Source organism: Limulus polyphemus, unplaced genomic scaffold (genome assembly GCF_000517525.1).
Source record: "Limulus polyphemus unplaced genomic scaffold, Limulus_polyphemus-2.1.2 Scaffold1534, whole genome shotgun sequence".
Classification (NCBI taxonomy): domain Eukaryota; kingdom Metazoa; phylum Arthropoda; class Merostomata; order Xiphosura; family Limulidae; genus Limulus; species Limulus polyphemus.
Genome location: NW_013667144.1, coordinates 165,368 through 176,420, shown reverse-complemented (window position 1 = coordinate 176,420; position 11,053 = coordinate 165,368). Strand labels below are relative to the sequence as shown.

Below are 11,053 nucleotides of genomic sequence, written 5' to 3'. Positions count from 1 at the left end.
GTGTTGATGTAACTAAACACTTGGATATACAGGTGAACAACTGTGTAAGTGGAGGTGGGTCCAAGTACCGAAGTACTGGTGTTGATGTAACTAAACACTTGGATGTACAGGTGAAAAACTGTGTCAGTGGATGTGGGTCCAAGTACCCAAGTACTGGTGTTGATGTAACTAAACACTTGGATATACAGGTGAACAACTGTGTAAGTGGAGGTGGGTCCGAAGTACTGGTGTTGATGTAACTAAACACTTGGATATACAGGTGAACAACTGTGTAAGTGGAGGTGGGTCCAAGTACCGAAGTACTGGTGTTGATGTAACTAAACACTTGGATATACAGGTGAACAACTGTGTAAGTGGAGGTGGGTCCAAGTACCGAAGTACTGGTGTTGATGTAACTAAACACTTGGATATACAAGTGAACAACTGTGTAAGTGGAGGTGGGTCCACGTACCGAAGTACTGGTGTTGATGTAACAACATGTGTTGAATCGTGAACATGCACAGCAACGTATGACACACTGAAGATAAAATTTCTTCTGGTGTCTTCAGTCGTGCGTGACCCACGATATATTTTAGGTTTTGTATGTGTCGATACGAAATGATTGATTTATCTTTAAATATATCTCTTAGAATTTTTGTTGCTTTGAGCCATCCTAAACTGATGTTGGAAACTAAAGTGTTTTGCGGATGAGATATCAAAATCGAAGTAAGTTGATTTCTGCCATTATTATTGTTATCTGGTGTTCGGTTGTTGTGCAATATTATGACTGATCGTTGCAGCATCTCTGCGAGCTGAATTGGTTATATCCAGAGAATATTCCTTAATCTTGAAAAAACAACGACAGTCCATCAACTTTCTGGATAAAATCGAGTTTGGAATTGCATAAGCGACGGAGGCGGCAAAACTGTGATTTGAGAATGGCATTTTTAGTGGATATGGGATGATAGGAGCTGTAATCCAGGAAAGCATTGGGAGTCGGTAGGCTTACAATAGATGGATGTCGTTAAATTTTTGTCGGGGAAGTTTAGTGAATTAGACAAGCCAAGAGCACTAGTAAGTAATAATAATTATAATTAGTCAAGCTAAGAGCACAAGTAATCTATGTAATCTGTTTGTTTGTTTGTTTTGAATTTCGCGCAAAGCTACACGAGGGCTATCTGCGCTAGCCGTCCCTAATTTAGCAGTGTAAGACTAGAGGAAAAGCAGCTAGTCATCACCACCCACCGCCAACTCTTGGGCTACTCTTTTACCAACGAATAGTGGGATTGACCGTCACATTATAACGCCCCCACGGCTGAAAGGGCGAGCATGTTTGATGGGACGAGAATTCGAACCCGCGACCAGCAGATTGCGAGTAGAGCGCCCTAACCACCTGGCCAATGCCGGGCCTTATAAGAACTGAATCTATGAAACAGTACAGACGACGTTATAACTATGATTTCAAACTGTTAAAATCAACATAACTGTTTCCTAACTGGTGATACTTGAACGTTACAAGAATATGGCATGATTATCAATTAAAAACATACTTAAAATAATTACAACTTAAAAACTACATAACTGTTTCCTAACTGGTGATACTTGAACGTTATAAAATATGACATAATTATCAATTAAAAACATACTTAAAATAATTACAACTTAAAAACTACATAACTGTTTCCTAACTGGTGATACTTGAACGTTACAAGAATATGGCATGATTATCAATTAAAAACATACCTAAAATAATTACAACTTAAAAACTTCCACAATTTCTAATGTTTTTTGGGCACACAAACCACGCCCTACCCTTACTGGTAGGGAAATTCCTCGTAAATAATATTTAACCCTTATAATTTCAATGTTGATTTTGAAATGTATGCTAAAATATATTGTTAATATTATATTAAGTACGATATGCTGTTAATAATACGCGTTCTTTATTTTTTAATTTATGACTTTACTTCATTTTATCGGCTTGTTTATAAACCTCGAAGGTAATTAGTCTTTTGTGTTATATTAAGGACAACATGGCCGTTTATCTTTTACTAGCTGGAGGCCCGGTTATTGATGAAACCAGATATAATGAATTATAAACTCATAAAGGCACTGATATACAACAAATTATATTATAACAACTATAATGACATTAGGTACAGCGTGGCCTAATAGTACTTTTTCTTTTATTTTGATAACCTACAACAAATTATGTTAGACAAACAGCACGATACTAAATAGCCTTTTTCGCATTGTTGCTTGTAATATTAACTTCAAGACAGCATATCAATTGTAAAGGCCCAAGTAGTAGATGTAATGTTGGAATCTTTTTTTAAAAGATGATGCAATACAAAAGTACATTTTTTCCGTTTTGTTCTGGTTTTCTATAAACTTAAAAAACTGTTGAAATGAAAACAAAAAAATTCTGTAAAAAAAAGGGTTTCTAGATACAAATAAAAGTTATGATGAAAATGTGTAATTTCTTGACAGACGAAAAAATAAGGTTTATTACGAACATGGTTGTTCAATAAATATAAAAAAAACAAAAACTTGCAATTGTTACGTCTCCGTTCGTTAGTTAATTTTCCGTAAATTCGTTCCGACGAAACTTTAGCGACACAAGTCCTTTCTTAAATAAAACTGGTTTATTCTTTCTGAATATAACTTTACGATACACGTAATTTCAACAGTCGCGCTATAATTCTCAACGAACGTCTCACGTGCTCGACTTCAACAATACTCAGTTCAATTACACACTCTCTGACTGCAGTTCAATTACTCATTACCTCCCCGTCGCTTCGTGGCCTGTCTTATATATACCATACTACCTCCAATCTAGTAGTCTCCCGATAATTCACGAAGGTTCGAGAAGGACGTGGCGTGATACTAGTCACGTGACCTCGCTGACGCAACACAATGCCCAACTGACACATTTTATACAGATACACTGGGAAATATTAGCTAGTTTTTGGTCATTGTTCAGTTCTGTATCGTTCTGTGTTCACGCATGTATAAATGGCACTCGGTTAATGTCCATGCTTGAGATAAATTCTGCTGTTAGTTTACTATGCAAAGTGTTTTCATGATAGAATACTGTCCTGAAAGGTGATATAAAAAAATCGTATTCTATGAGCTACATTTTTTATATTAGAACATAATATACCAACAACAGGATATTACCATTTCGTTGTACTTATATATATTCTACATGTCTGTACACACGTATCAGCATTACATGTTTTACACCTCAGTTCCGTCACCTATGTTGGTGGCGCCTCAGTCAAATAACAGTTAGGTAACTATGGATACCAAACTCAACGTCACTGTTTTAGATTGGTCTTCTGACAGCTCTTACATAACTGTAAATGAAAAAAAAAAAAGAAATAAAATCATACGTTCAATGCCTTCATCTCCTCAGCTAATTTGTTTTTTTGTTTGAGATACGAAGGAATTTAACGTTTGATTCTATTTTTTCAAACACGTCACACTTAGTTCGGTGTTACCTGAATCAACACACACTAAAACCTCGCCGATGTAGTTTACTACTACAAAGTACCAAGTATTTTGCGACAATTAAGCGTAGAGACAAAAGATTCAGGCATAGCCATCAGTAATTTAGAACAGCTGACCAGTGGGCAGCATTCACTGCCTACACTTAACGGAATAACAGGATTGACTACCACGATTACAACTCTCCCGTATCTGAAAGTGCGAAGCTTGTTCGGTGTTATAACGCCACTTGAACTTCGGACCTTACGATACGGAAGCCTACACACTTACCACTAGGCCGCGATCACCCCCTCACCATTTCTAATTAGCTGGTTAGAACATATACCTGTATGTGTACTGTCCTTCAAGACATAATCTATTCTTTGATTCGTCACTCCCTTTGCAGTAGACTAGTTTCGCAGAATTCACGGCTCATCAGTACTGTTAATGATAGCGAAGCAAACAAATACAATAAGCTTAATATATTGGTGGAATGTTAAACATTAAAAGTTTTGATGTATGGCCCTTTTCTCACCAGTAATAAATAATCTAAAATACTCAGGAAAAACATGTGATCATATCGTCACAAGTATGTCTGCGGACTTACAACGCTAGAAACCGGGTTTCGATACCCGTGGTGGGCAGAGCACAGATAGCCCATTGTGTAGCTTTGTGCTTAACTTCAAACAAACAAACAAGCTAAAGTACCTTACGTTATTAGTGGTGTGAAAAGGGCTATACATCGAAATCCTACACACACAAAAAAGTTAATATTTTTACCAATTCTAACCACCTGGTGTAGACTTAAGGCCAAAACGTTGGAACAGAATTGATTTTTGTCTAGGAAATGAAAGCATGGTTTTATTCGTGTATAGAAACACCCGAAAAATACACTGAGCCTTTAAACCATAAAAATTAGTAACTTCGTTTCTAATAATACTAAGCATTGCTCCATAACAATGTCCATTAGCAACAACCAGTAAACAACTTTGAGCCCTTAAGCAAAACCAGCGTTATTGTATATAGTGCAGCACGATTATCTATTAAATTCACAAGTGAAGTCGAAACATTTTTCTACTCGTTTCAACAGTAATACGTTGTTTCGTTTATGACTTATAATACATCACCGACTAAATAAACCTTATCGTCAGATCAACAGGAGCTATCTATTTAAAAAGCTACAACACGGATCTCGTCTTTCTTGGAATAGTAATATTTCACATAAGTAACTACACGCCAATTCCTGGGGAACGCAGCTTAATTTAGGGAATTTAAATTACCAAACAGCTGCGACGTAAAGAGGGTACAGGTTCACGGAAATATAAGTTTCTATAAATAAATAGAACGTCCGTAACGTAAGGACCCCCAACAAAGTCTCAAGATCTTTACTGTCACATTCTAAATCGTTGCAACATGTCAACAGCAAAGTTGTAGTTTACTACGAATAAATGGAAAATGCATAAAAAATTATTTTATGTAAAATTCTATCACATAAACACAAACTTACAAACCGTTTCCTGAGCCATTTATTTTACAGTGAAACAAACTTAGACTTAAACTTAACATTTTGTCTCAATAACCACAACAGAAAACATAAAAAATGGTGAATGAATTAAGATCTACAAACAAGAGAGAGAGAGAGAAAAGTGCAATGTTTGATGTTACAAAGAATTCTTCATGATTATGGAGTTGTAACTAAGATAAACACGTGTAAAACACAGATTTTTTTAAACATAAGTTAATGGAGCACTGTTGTTGTTATCTTCATACAATTTTCAACGCGGCTTTTAAAACCATCTTGTTTCAGTACTAAGATATGACGAATTTTAAAGTTTCATGTGTCACAAAATAGTCAAGACTAACTACTCAGTGTTATAAAGATACTATTTTCGACAGCCTTAACAGCTTACAAAGGTTATGAAGTTAAAATTAATTAAAATTACGTACTGAAATGTTCATGTATATATGAACCAAACTTGATTAAGCTTACTAAACTTTTATTAATATTCATAAATAATATCACAGATCATATTTAACATCTTAACATGCAATGCAAAGTAACAGTTAAAATTAAAACGGAGAGCTTACGACCCCCCCAAAGAAAAAAAACAAAAACACGTACATGCCGCCATAATCGTCAAGTGCTGTCATGTTCGATAGGGATAGCGGGCCACAGGCAATGGTTAAAGCTGAAATTATGACAGTTTGTATAACTATCGACTGGCCTAAAAGAAGCACGCTCACGGAGACTGTGCACCATAGGAGACAAGTTACATAAAATTTATGCAAGTTATTTGTTTATCTTTATCGTGTCAATTAGTAGCAGGATTCCAAACAACAATACAAAATAATATTCACTCACCCAATCTCAACAGGACAAAGAACTGGCCCAGCCCAAGGTGCAGCCTGTGACGGCGCCGACGATCTACGTGAATAACCAACCAATGCTGCCGTAAACGCGGTACCTGGACCTCAGTTCTTATTAACTTTTCCCTTAAGATCTTCAAAATACTACGATGGCAGCACTGGTTTATTAATACTTATTTTCTAAGGCTTCTTAGAGAAGTGAACGATAGGATTTCTTCCGTACAAGCACGCGACTATAACTTAGGCTCTTCTATGCAATTGCTAGACTTGAAATACCGTTGACTTGAACGAGCCGTTTTGTTAGCACGCACGCATTGTAAACCAGTTCACCATTAACGCTCACGGCTGCGTACGAACTTCTGGGATGTTATCTTTAGGCTCCATCTAGTATTCATTAAAATAACTATTTTGTAAATCTTGACTAAAGCTATGAACAGAAACTTCTTAATTAATGGGTCACTAATCAGTAATGAATTATTATCACACTTATACAGCAATTAAGAAGCAAGAAATTGGTTTTTAAAACTAATAAATCTTTAACGGGTTAAACGAACTAGTATTATCTATCATCCATGTTTTAACTTTAACTTTTCTGATTGGCTGATACATTGTAATGAATAAACTATATATATATTTGTATATATATATATATATATGTGCAAATTAATGAGTAGAATTAACACTGCCATAAGCTATAAATTGTCACAAGATATATTGAACAACTTGCTAAAGTTAAATAACAAAATCCAACTAAACTTGCAGAGTTAACACAATATACAAATTTAATCTATACATTCCAGCAAATTTTTATATATTATACAGGAATATTCAGTGAGGGAATAGTAATTTATCCTTCTACGTTGCTTAGCTTTTTCATACGATTCTGAGAGATAATTTTACTTCTTCTCCTTTCTGTTTTATCACAAATTAATGATCAACAGAATAAAGTGTACAAATGTCGACCACCTTTGTGCTAGGCCCAGCTCGACTCGCACTCTGAGGGTCGCGGGTTCGAATCCCCGTCACACCAAACATGCTCGCCCTTTCAGCCATGGGGGCGTCATAATGTTACGGTCAATCCCACTATTCGTTGGTAAAAGAGTAGCCCAAGAGTTGGCGGTGATGACTAGCTCTAGTCTTACACTGCTAAATTAGGGACGGCTAGCGTAGATATCCCTCGTGTAGCTTTGCGCGAAATCCGTAACAAACAAACCTTTTGCTGAATTTTTATTCAAATATCAAACTTTAGTTACGAAATTTTTTGTTGTTATTCTGTTTAATATGATTTAATATTATTTTTTCTTGGGGGAAGGGGTGTATATACTTTTATAGTATTTTCTTTTTGCCTTAGTTCTCAGACTGAAATACTTGTATATAGTAGTTGCGGTTAGATGGTATCATTACGTTTTTGTTTCCCATAACTAACGTACTGCTCATTGAACCAATTGCATTTTCACTAATAGTTACATTTAACGAACTCTTGATTCAACCAGCAATAAATATATATATTCATTCTGTGTGTTACAAGAGAGACGAGTTTTGATTATATTTCTTTTTTCTGTTTTTTTTTTCTCGAAATTCTATTGTTTGTTTGGAATTGTGCACAAAGCTACACAATGGGCTCTCTGTGCTCTGCCCACCCCGGGTATCGAAACCCGGTTTCTAGCGTTGTAAGTCCGCAGACATACCGCTGTGCCAGTGGGGGGGGGGGCTCGAGATTCTAAGGTCTCTCGATCAATTGTATTCAAGCTTGTTGAGGTCACCGGATTTAAATAATCCACAGAATTTCAACTGGCAAAGAAAGTTTTATTGCACAAAGTTTCAGCACACTTTGAAATCACATACCATATCGGTTCCTCTCTTGGGTTCTGTTTCAAACATTGGCAAGATTATTTGTGTGGCTGAGTAAGCCGCATTTCCAACCTCCTCAACTTTGTTGTCTCCTAGGGAACGAGCGAGAGATTATTCTAGAAACCAGTTCTCTGTTATGTTTAGTTTGGATGGAATAAATTTCTTCAACAAATTAGATCAAAGTTGAATATTCTTATTGAAAGTAAACAAGTCTCATGAATAGGATTACGTTTGTCACATGCTTTATAGTTGAGCTTAGTATAATACGTGAAACTACTGTTCCAATGACGAACGTTAGTTGGGCCTTGTTGTTTCATTGTAAGATTGGTTTATTTTCTCCACAAAAACGTTTTCTCCCAAACTAGACGGATCTCTAGCAAGTTATCAGTGTATTCATGCTTACTGAAATATCCATGGTAATTGCATTATTCAATGAAAATATTTTTAGCACTTTTTTTTAAAGCAGCTTCTAGGGTAGAGTCACTGAAACGTTGCTCTTAGATCAATGATATTAACGTTCGCTAACGTTTTCTTAAGAAGCATACCACGAACAGTGATTACCTTCAGTTTCAATGTATCCAAGAACCCAGGTACTTATAGAACCTTTCTCTCTTAGATTAAACGCAATAAAGGCACTTAGCTGACACATCTAACAAAACTAGGAGCTTTATTGTAAGGTTGTTGTTTTTTAGCACAAAGCTACACAGTGTTTGTTTTTGAATTTCGCGCAAAGCTACACGAGGGCTATCTGCGCTAGCCGTCCCTAATTTAGCAGTGTAAGACTAGAGGGAAGGCAGCTAGTCATCACCACCCACCGCCAACTCTTGGGCTACTCTTTTACCAACGAATAGTGGGATTGACCGTCACATTATAACGCCCCACGCCTGAAAGGGCGAACATATTTGGTGTGACAGGGATTCGAACCCGCGACCCTCAGATTGCGAATCGAGCGCCCTAACCACTTGGAAAACAAAAGAAATAAAAGCTAGTCGACACCATCCATCGCCAACTCCTGAAAAATCGAAAAGCAGGATTTGACCATTACTCTTATAACGCATACATTGCCCCAAAGTGCGGATCGCGTTTTTTAGTGGGTAATGGGACGCGAACAACGAAACCTAACCTCCAAAATCCAGCACGTTAACCAGCACAAAGCTACACAATGGGCTATCTGAGCTCTGCCCACCACGGGTATTAAAACCCGGGTTCTAGCGTTGTATGTCTGGGGGGGGCATGTGTAAGTGGGACACATGGTGTTATATATATGTATAATCCCGATAACATATCCTTCAGCAAAGTTATCACCATTTTACTTAAAAAGCTATGACAGCATAATACCGTTTCACTATTAGAACAAAATACTTACTACTACTATTGACGCCCGGTAACTCAGAGGTAAGTCTAAGGGCTTGTGATCAGAATCGGGTTTCGATACTCGCGGTGGTAGACCGCAAACGGGTCATTGCATATCTTTGTGCGTAACAACAAAGCAAACTGCTATGATTGAACTTTTAGGTGACTCTATTTTATTTGAGTTTGGTACAGATGTTACATATACAAGAAAAGAAAAAAAGCCTTCTTTCAGTTGCTTACATCTCAATAAATCTACTTGTCCTGTATAATTATAAATTTGAATTCGCTAATATTAAATAATTATCTTATTTTTTAGATATTAAAAAAACCTTTTCATGAATACTTAATTTCTTGTAAATGGTGACCCTTTAGGAACTTAGAGCTTTTTTTTTTTATTATTGATTTATTGAGTTTAGAATGCTAAAATTCACCTGCAGATGACACCACTTGTGCAGAGCACTTTGTCTATCTAAACAAACCTCGAGACTTTTTGTGGTATCTGCTAAGTAATTTTAATCAGCAAGAAAATATGTGCCAGAGATTAAATTTGGAAGAAATTTTGCATGGAATGTAGTCTAAAGAATTACACGGATGTACATATAAAATCCATAAACACCCAAAACGTTAAACACCGTAAGTAGCTGTATAATTTAATTACATAACAAAAACACAATATTGTCAAATGTTACGTTTTTTTAGCTTCTTCCTACCATCTTTGTATACGTTTAAATTATGACTACATATTATGTATGTAATGTTTGGGACACATATGACACGATAAATTATTGAAATTTATGACGTTTCAACGAAAAAAAATTATGCGAGAAATTCATTCTCTATTCACTTCTTGAATGCCTATTTTGACTCACGCGAAATCTCGACTTCTCTACTTCGCGCGAGAATTGCCAACCTAATGGGATCAATGCAGTACTGTTCCTAGTTTAAGAGACCCGTGTCCCCCTGTTTCAAAATTAAGAAGACACATGGGAAATTTTGAGGGACACATTGTTTTCCATATTGAAAAGTCATGCGCCTGGCGTCCTAGTTGCTCGCCATGGAGGAGAGGCTTGCCGAAGAGATAGACAAATATTAAAATTTATTTTGGATCTAGTAGAATTCCATGCTTGGAGCCCTCTGGTTGGTCAAAAGTGAAGTAAATGTAATCTTGTTTCTTCCGTAGGGAATAAGCTTACTCGTATAAAATTGCATTTATATCCGCTACCGAGTTTTCAAGGGGATGCACTTTTATAAGTAACGTGGGATTATCGTAACACTGTTATTTGTTAACGGTTCAGTTAAATTCATTTTTAACCAAACTGACTGTGAACAGGAATTCATATTTAAAAGTTAAAAACACCTTAACTTCGCGTTAAGATATCAATTCGAAAATTGTTACTTTAGCTTATCTTTGTAAATCTTGGCTTTAAAGCCTTTTTTCAACCATTATCCACAATCGGTTATTTTCATAAAAACAAGTCTACAAAAAAACACTTCAAACCAGTTTTATTTGCAGTTTCTGCACTCATTTTTGTTTTAATTATACAACAAGTAATAGCTTTTAACTCTTTTTTTTTTCCATGCCTAAAAGAGTACAAAACAAAGTAAAATATGAAATTAATGAATTGTAGCTTATAACATAACTAATCCACTAGAAAAGAACTACAGTTTCGAAACTAGTTTTAATTCTTAACTCAAACTTTGATTAGTTTGAAGGTAACAATGGTAATTACTATTACTCGCCATGGAGGAGAGGCTTGCCGAAGAGATAGACAAATATTAAAATTTATTTATTATTATTAAAATTAATTACTACAGTTTCGAAACTAGTTTTAATTCTTAACTCAAACTTTGATTAGTTTGAAGGTAACAATGGTAATTACTATATATATATATATATATATATACACACACACATACAGTCAAACTTCAATCATTTGGATAGGAGGAGGTCCCATAATTCTAAGACGAACAATATGTCTGAATATATATATATATATATATATATATATATATT

The 11,053-nt window shown here is 35.7% G+C and overlaps 1 protein-coding gene across 2 annotated transcripts in view; it reads right to left on the bottom strand.

The window, feature by feature from the left end:
* Positions 1 to 6,140, bottom strand: part of LOC106463982 (LIM domain transcription factor LMO4.2-like) — a 68,597-nt gene extending 62,457 nt beyond the window's left edge. For both annotated transcript variants that reach the window (XM_022391629.1, XM_013924084.2), the window contains exon 1: positions 5,831 to 6,140. The gene's annotated coding sequence lies outside the window, so the exon portion shown is untranslated. The remainder of the gene's footprint in view (positions 1 to 5,830) is intronic.
* Positions 6,141 to 11,053: the final 4,913 nt, after the last annotated feature.